Source organism: Triturus cristatus, chromosome 7, assembly GCF_964204655.1.
Source record: "Triturus cristatus chromosome 7, aTriCri1.1, whole genome shotgun sequence".
NCBI lineage: Eukaryota > Metazoa > Chordata > Amphibia > Caudata > Salamandridae > Triturus > Triturus cristatus.
In genome coordinates this window covers 240905193-240914270 of record NC_140590.1, presented here as the reverse complement: position 1 = coordinate 240914270, position 9078 = coordinate 240905193, and positions in this window count along the sequence as shown.

Below are 9078 nucleotides of genomic sequence, written 5' to 3'. Positions count from 1 at the left end.
AATTTTCTAACCGATCTGCATTTCTCTCTGAAGGAAGAACCACTTTCTTTAAAATCACCCTAACAGTCCCTCCCTCAGATAGGTCGCCTGGACCATCTAGTTGCTGGCTTGACAATTAAATATAAACACTCAAATATATTCAAATAAATCATTCACTAAAATAATCACCCGACACATTTATTAAATAATGCTTTTTCTTTATCTAAATTAATTGCAGGTTAAAACTTAGCAAAATGAAGCTTCATCTTTGTCATATTTACCTATTCTGTCTATTTGTCGTTTTCTAAGTCAGAACTGGTCCTCAATACATCTGTCAGCGTTTCTGCCTCAGTCATAGGCGTCACCGTCCTCTCCGTCAGCGTCGGGACCTCGGGTCATAAGTTCAGGAAGGGATTGGCACTAACCTCTCTAGACTACTCATTTTTATACCAAAAATTACAATATTAAAGTTACATTTCCAAATTCCCGTGAATCCTATTGGACAGTTCAAATTGGACGACCGGATTTCACTTGCAACATGTGCAACCTTTCCCAGACATATTCTCACGCAAAGTCTTGATTGTCATTGTAAAATTTTTTTCGACATTTGTTGCAAACAAAAGGGACACGACCCGGTAACTTGTATCTTCTTCCCTGCTCAGGTCCGGTTTAACCTCTTTAAATGTTCTTTATCTTTGCCATTTCTGCATGTTCAGGGTCGTCTTGGCATACATCCCAGACAGTCACCATGACATATCTCTCCGGTTCACTTCGGGGGCAGGGTTGCAGTCAGTGCAGAATGCTTTTCTTCACAAAATCATCTACTCGAATATAGGCTGCGGATGGTGGCCATCTTTTAGCAGGCCACAATGGTCAACTTAAGCAAAAAGACGTAAAAATCATAATTAATACATGGAAATAATTAAAACAGTGTTATTCCCCAACTAATACCCATATGAGTGTGCATTTATCTAGCCATATGCAACACTTAAAGCCATTAGTGCATGTTTATTTTAAGCGCAAATCACAATAACATCACATAAGCAACGCGTATTTTGTCAGAATTCGTACAAACTTAGTCTACTTATTATTTTTAGCCATGCAGATGCATTCCCACGTATATTCTTTCTATTAATAAGGTTGATTTAGTAAAACGACTTCACACAATTAATTATTATAATTATAACTTAGTAATTTTAATATTAACATACGAAAATGGAACAGGAATTTCATTTTAGCTTATTTTACCTGCTCCAGCAATCCCCCCTTTGGTGATTTTATCACCAAATAATACCCAAATTTCAAAAATTTCTTTCCCTTTTTGACAATTTCAAAGTGTCTTTTTGCTCAGATTTTATAATCTCGTTTCTCTTTCATCTTCTCTTTTTGCTTTTCTATACATACTTTCTCTCAATTCTTCTAATTCTATTTCTTGTACTTCTCTTTAATGTTTCTTTTCTCTTCTTTTCACAATTTCTCGTTTAGTTTTCTTTTTATTTCTTCTATATCTACAGCACATACATCCTAGTCTAAGAACTAATAATGCAAAAATCCCACAAGTTAATGGAAATAATATTTTACCAAATTTGGTACTACCTATTTTAGCTATGAAATTCTTAATAGCAATCAATTTATTTGCCATTCTAGTCCATATATTTTCAGCTTCCAGTGGTACTAATTCTTCATGCAAATCAGTAATATTTTTGATATAGACTTTTAGATCTTTGCTTTCCTCAGGAATGTAAGTGCAACAATGTTGAACTTTCAGCATTCCACAGACCCCAACCTCTTTTGCCAATAAGATATCAAGGGCAAGTCGATTTTGCATCACCATAGCACGTAAGGCAACCAGTTCAGTATCTACTAATAGGAAGCCTCCAGCTGTGTTTGTGGACAAACGATCCACAACTGTTGACAATTTCCAAATACTAAGTGCATTCAAAGTTATTCCCACTGCTGGTATAAAAGCTCCAAAAATATCACCTATAATTTCTGTCCATGTTTCTCTTTTACCACGTGTTAGTATATTAGTTTCTTCAGTGTTATCTACTCTATCCATGTGAAAGATTTTTGGAAAGACCAGGCCAACATAACATGTGCCATACCAATGGTCAGGCAACCTGTAATAAGCCTTATTCCCACAAATATAATACAATCCAGGAAAGACTGGATCTTCTCCTCCTCTAAATCCCCAACCGGTTGCAATAAAGTATGTATCATGGCACTCACTAGACCCTATATAATAATAATCATATTGGGATTTCCTTCTCGTAATACATAGTTTGCCTTTCTGTGATGCATCTATAGCCATTGTTGGACTGGCTCCATTTTTTAATTCTTTCTCTTTTTCTGCATCCCACATTGGATCACTTATTCTTTTCCCATCAGCATTCTTGTGTATCCCTACTCTCCTTTCTTCAACCATGTCTAGGAATGTTTTCTCTTCACCCCTCAAACTACAAGTTAAATTGTTCCTGTAAATGTATTCTAATGTTAATTTTTTAGTTTCTATAAAAATCTCACCTAAAGTGTTAGCTTCTTTAGCAGGATTCAGTTCTTCTCAGTATGTCCTCCTAAAGTGTCTATAGTTACTTTGAAAGAAATCAGTAGAGCAAGCACGCTCCACAAAAGCATCAATAATCCTGTACAACAGCAGCACATCTTGCACCACCTTTTCATGAAGGTACATCTATTCAGGTTATTCTCTGTGTTAGCCATCTGCTTAATTTGACCGTGTCTTTTGACTTAGCCTCTTTTACTCCACTACTGTACTTCTAAGGCAGCAAGTACCCAACAGGTTATTACAATCCGTTAGTTTCTATTTTTCTTTTTCAGTTTCTTTTCCAGCTGACTTCTTTGAACTTCTCAGTCTGGTCTCTCATCACTTTTCACTCTTTCACTATTATCATTAAATTGTAGAAAGTCCTGAACCTCCGCTTCTTCTCCAATATCGGACAAGATAACTCTCAGGATTCCCACAGTTTCTTCTTCTTCAACCACTCTTAGCAAAGTCTCCTCTGGATTTCCTTGACTGTCTGCCTCTTCTCCTTGTTTAGGCAGTGCCACACTCGTCCATTCTGGTGACTTATACTTCTGGTTGGGTTTTCTGATTCTTTTGAATTCTTCAGTTATTTCTGTTTCTCCTTCTTTAGCTTGGTTTTGACTTGACACTTCATTCACTTGTTCAGCTTTGGATGGTTCAACTCGTGTCAATCGATATCTCAGTCTTTTTATTTTGTTGAGCCAAAGGTCTCCTTTAGCATTTCTCTTTGATTTTCCTTCTTTGATGTTTTTCTCCTTGATCCAAGTTCTCTTTCTCAGAACTCGACCTTCAGGTGTCTCATTTTCACTTTCTTCAGATTCTGTCTCGATTGCCTCTTTTTCACCAACAGTTTCCTTTTCAACAGAAGTCTTCTTTTCAACCACTGTTACCTTTTCAGCAAGTCTCTTTTCCACCAACCTGAGATTGCCCTACTTCTGTCCCTCCTCGGGTCTCGGGCACGCAATCTTCTTTCTGACTACTTGTCCCTTCACCTAGCTTAGTGTTGATGTTCCCTACACCTCCTCGGGGGTTTTCCGCAGAAATCTGTCCCTCTCTTTCTACTTCTGTCCCTTCTTCATCTACAATGATTATCTCAGGTGAGATTTCTCCAGTTTCTTTGTTTGCTTCAAGGGTCACTTCTGTTGTAATGTTCTTTTCTTTCCTTTCTTTCTTTTTGTGTTCACAACTGATAGTTGGGATTTCAGGCAATTTCTCAGAATCTGGTCTAGTCTCTGGAGCTTGTAATGTTCTCTTCAGAATTCCTTTTGGTGGGTGTGAAGCCGATCGTAGCCCTCTTTCCCCCCTTTCAGGATTTCTTTTTCTTCTTGTAGTTTCTCTATCTGAATCGTCACTTGATTCTGATTCATCAAAATACTCTCTTCCAATACCTTCTCCTGGACTTGGAACTCTCAGAGTGTGGCTGGCAAGTATCCAGTTTTTCATTTCCGCACACTTCACAGCAGTCGTTGTAGTCAGGACGACTTGTCTTGGTCTTCCCCACCTTGGAACCAAGCAATTTCTTCTTCTGTGGACCTTTATTCTCACCCAGTCCCCTGGGCTTAAATCATGGGCTGGTTTCTTTTAAAGTGTAGTGGCGTCTTCTCCAACCTGGTGAAACACAGAATGGACTGCATCAGCCTGGCCTTTACAGTAATCCAAAATCATATCATCAGTTATTGTCATCAGCTTGTTGACTGGTACAAATGCATGTCTCATGGCACGTCCCATGATGATTTCATGTGGACTCAAACCTGTTGTTCTGTCTGGAGTAGACCTTATTGTCATCAAGACTAGAGGCAATACATCAGGCCATTTCATTCCAGTGGCTAAGCACATTTTACCAATTCTGTTTCTGATGGTACCATTCATTTGTTCAACCACACCAGAAGCCTCTGGTCGGTAGGCACAATGTAGCTTCTGCTGTATGCTCAATGCTTCACAGATCAAACCCATGATCTCATTATAGAAGTGTCCCCCTCTGTCTGATTCAATGGTCACTGGGAACCCGTATCTTGGGATGAATTCTCTCAGCAATAGCTTTGCTACTGTTATCCCTTCATTCCTTCTTGTGGGGAAAGCCTCCACCCACCTGTAAAACAGACAAACCACCACCAGGACATACCTCAACCTATTAACTTGTGGCATTTCAATGAAATCTACTTGCATTCGGGTGAAGGGTCCTCCTTCCCTGCCTATTGTTCCTAGGCTCACCACAGTTTTCTTTCCAGGATTGTACTGCTGACATATCAGGCATCTCTGACAAAGACTCTCTGCTATTAACCTGAATTTTGGATTGTACCAAGTCTGCTTAAATGCTCTTATCATAGCATCCCTCCCCAGGTGTCCCTGGCCATGATACATCCGTGCCATGGTGGACAACATGCTATCAGGCATCACTGGTCATCCATCTCTATAAACCCACACGTGGTCTTTTTCCCTTGGTGCACAGCCTGCTTTTACCCATTGCTTCATTTCCTCATCTCCTGCCTCATCCTGTAACTGCTTCACTTCTTCAATCAATCAATCAGTGACACTTGTAAAGCGCGCTACATACCCGTAGGGTCTCAAGGCGCTGGGGGGGGGGAGGGGGGGGTGCCGCTACTGCTCGAACAGCCAGGTCTTCAGCTTCTTCCTGAAGGAGAGGTGGTCTTGGGTCAGGCGCAGGTCGGTAGGGAGGGAGTTCCAGGTCTTGGCGGCCAGGTAGGAGAAGGACCTTCCTCCTGTAGTCGCTCTTCGGATGCGGGGGACGGCGGCGAGGGCGTGGTTGGCTGATCGGAGGTGGCGTTTGGGAGCGTGGAAGTTGACTCGGCTGTTGAGGTAGCTCGGGCCTTGGTCGTGTAGGGCTTTGTGTGCGTGGGTGAGGAGGCGGAAGGTGATTCTTTTGTTGACGGGGAGCCAGTGAAGGTCTCTCAGATGTCCGGAGATGTGGCTGGTTCGTGGGATGTCGAGGATGAGTCTGGCTGAGGCGTTCTGGATCCGCTGGAGTCTCTTCTGGAGCTTGGCGGTGGTACCGGCGTAGAGGGCGTTGCCGTAGTCCAGTCGGCTGGTGACGAGGGCCTGGGTGACGGTCTTCCTGGTCTCGGTGGGGATCCACCAGAAGATCTTCCGTAGCATGCGTAGGATGTTGAAGCACGCCGAGGAGACGTTGTTGACTTGCCTGGTCATGGAGAGGGAGGAGTCCAGGAGGAAGCCCAGGTTGCGTGCATGGTCTGTCGGTTTGGGTGCGGTGCCCAGGGCGGGAGGCCACCAGGAGTCGTCCCAGGCGTGCGTTCTTCCCATGTTTCTACAATGTTAGTAAACATTAAGGAGCAAGAAGACATTTCTCTTTGTTTTTCCCGATTGATTGAGTAATTGTTCCTCGCACAATACTGAGCCATGTCATTGGCAAACCTATTTCCGGTGGTAATGAAATCTTCCCCTTGACTATGAGCAGCACATTTAACAACAGCCAGTTCTTTAGGCAGCTGTATCGCCTCAAGCAATCTTCCAACCACTTCTGCATTCTTAATGGGAGTTCCACTTGAGGTTAGGAAACCTCTCTGCAGCCATAATTGGCCAAAGTCATGGACAACTCCGAACCCGTACTGGCTGTCAGTCATCACAGTCACTCTCAGATTCTTTCCAATTTTACAGGCTTTTGTCAGTGCCACCTATTCTGCCACTTGAGCAGATTTAACTCCTTTCAAAGGTGATGCTTCCACCACTCCTGCAACTGTGCATACTGCATATGCTGCACTCAACACACCTTCATCAGTTCTCAAGCAAGATCCATCCACAAAAAACACATGGTCACTTTCAGGCAGTGGCAGATCTTTTATATCTGGTCTGGGTTTTGTACAGTAGTCAAGCACATCCAGGCAATCATGATTAATTTCATCTCTTATCTGCACACTTTCATGATCTGGCAACAACGTTGCTGGATTCACATTCACACAACTTTCCAGACTCACATTTGATGCTCCTAAAATGACTTTCTCATATTTAGTCAGCCGACTATGTGACATGAACTGTGTCCGGCTCCTTGCTAAAAGGATTGCCACATCGTGATGCACAAATACCTCACTTTGTTCCAGACTTTTGCATGTAGCAGCTACTGCTTTTAGGCAACCTGGTAAACCCACAGCTACTGGGTCAAGTGTTGATGAGAAGTATGCAACTGGTCTCCTCAGACGTCCATGTTTCTGAATTAACACTGAGAGTGTACAACCATTTCTCTCGCTGCAGTACAACTCTAATTCTTTTTCATAATCTGGCATACCCAGGGCAGGTGCTTCACACAGCCTGTTTTTCAATTCTCTGAACGCTGCCATTTGTTCTTTGTTTAATTCCAAAGGGTCTTTTACTTCACTTTTGGTCAATTTTATTAATGGCTTGGCAATCAGGGAAAAATTGCTTATCCACTGACGACAATAGCCAACCATTCCCAAAAACATTCTCACTTCTCTTTGTGTCATTGGGGCTCTCATTCCTTTGATCATTCTGATTCTGTCAATTGTCACTTTTCTCAGGCCTTTCTCAATGTTATGTCCTAGGTAGTGAACTTCTTTCTTACAGAATTGCAATTTGGCTGGAGATACCTTTAATCCTCCATCTGCCAAGTGATTCAGCAAAGCAATAGTGTCTACTTCGCAAGCTTCACGTGTTTTCGATGCCACAAGCAGGTCATCGATATACTGAACCAATACTGAATTTTCAGGCATTGTCAGACTTTCCAGAGATTTCTTTAACAACTGATTAAATATTGAGGGGCTCTCTGTATACCACTGTGGACCATGCCAAAATACGCTGTCCAAACCGAAATGCAAAAATCGGCTGGATGTCATGATGTAACGGGATTGAAAAGAAAGCATGGCACAAATCAATTACTGTGTACCATTCAGCATCATGGGGAATCTGATACAAAATAACTGATGGATTTGGCACAATGGGACAACAGGGCACAACAATTTTGTTAATTTTTCTCAAATCCTGCACTATTCTGAACTTCCCATTAGGTTTCTTCAGTCCCATTATTGGTGAATTATATGGACTGCTCAATATTTCTCTCAACACCCCCTGCTGGATCATCTTTTCAATTATAGGGGTTATTCCTTCAATTATTTCAGGTGTCAATCTGTATTGTGGGATGTTTGGGTAAACTATTCCATCTTTCACAGAAATTTTTACTGGATCCACATTTCTCATCAGGCCTACATCTTCTCCTGTGAAATCCCAGACTGATGCCTTTACAGTCTGCTTTAATTCTGGGGGCAATTCATCAGGATTGAATACTGCATAGGTTCCAACAGCCTCACTTTCTCTGTTGTCTATGGTCATTCTGTATAAAACATCCTCATCTGGTGTTTCAAAGGCTATTCCATCTGGAGTACAGAAAATGGTGCAATTCATTTTACACAGTAAATCTCTACCTAACAGATTCATAGGACTGGTGTCACACACCACAAATCGGTGCATGTCTGAAAATTTCCCTATTCTAACCCTTACTGGTTCAGTAAGATAAGTCTTAATCTGTGTGTTGGACACACCAACTACTTGGATTGTTTCATCCGAGAGAGGAAGATTCTTAACATCAGCTGACCTGACAGTAGATCGTGTAGCACCAGTATCGAATAGGAAAGTGATGCTTTCATCATTAATTTTCCCATCTACAAAAGGTCCTGTCTGGTCTATTTCTAGAGATGCGCCAAGCACGCACTCTTCTTCCTCCCCTCGGCACCGTCAGACTTCCTCCTCAGTGTCACTTCCCTCATTCCTCAGCCAATATTGTGACACAGCACTCGCGCGTTTTGATTTGTTTACCTGTCCTTCGTTGTAAAATCCTGTCTCCTGATTGTACTTCTGAAGACCTTTGTTGTGCGGCAAGGGCGGCTTTGGCTCCTGATTCTGCTGCTTAACAGCCTTCTGCTGTTGCTGCTGCTGGCCACTCCCCTCACTCTGCACCTGTGGATTCAATGATTGATTTCCAGTGTTAGCAAACGGAGGATTCTTACACTCGGATTTCCAATGCCCTAATTCTCCGCAGTTGTGGCATGGGAATTTCTTCTTGGCTTCCTCAATATTACCCTTTCCTTTTCCTGGGCCAAATCTTTGTTTATTTCCTGGGTTGTTTGCTTGTTCAACTAACTGGGCTTCCTGCCTTTCTGCAACCTTCACTTGTGCCCACATTGCCTTTTCTTTCAGTTTTCTCTGCTTTGCCTCAATTTCATCACTGAAATATTTAGCATGTCTCAGGATTTCATCAATCTTTTTACTCTGCCAGTCCACTGTATGCTGCCTAATCATTTCGCCAATCTCAGGACGCAACCCATATACAAATCTGTTTACAAAATGGCTCAGGTCCTTCTCACCCAGATGTTCGTCTCCACTAAACTGCTTAAAAGCCAGTATTAATCTTTCATAGTAGGCATAAACTGATTCTTTCACTTCCTGCTGTGTTCGGTCTATCTTAACCCAGTCTGTTTCTTTCGGAGGTATTTTGTTCTTCAGGAAAACCATAACCTGCTCATATTTCTTCATTACCTCGGGGTCTGGTGCTCCCGTTTTGGGATCTCTTGGGT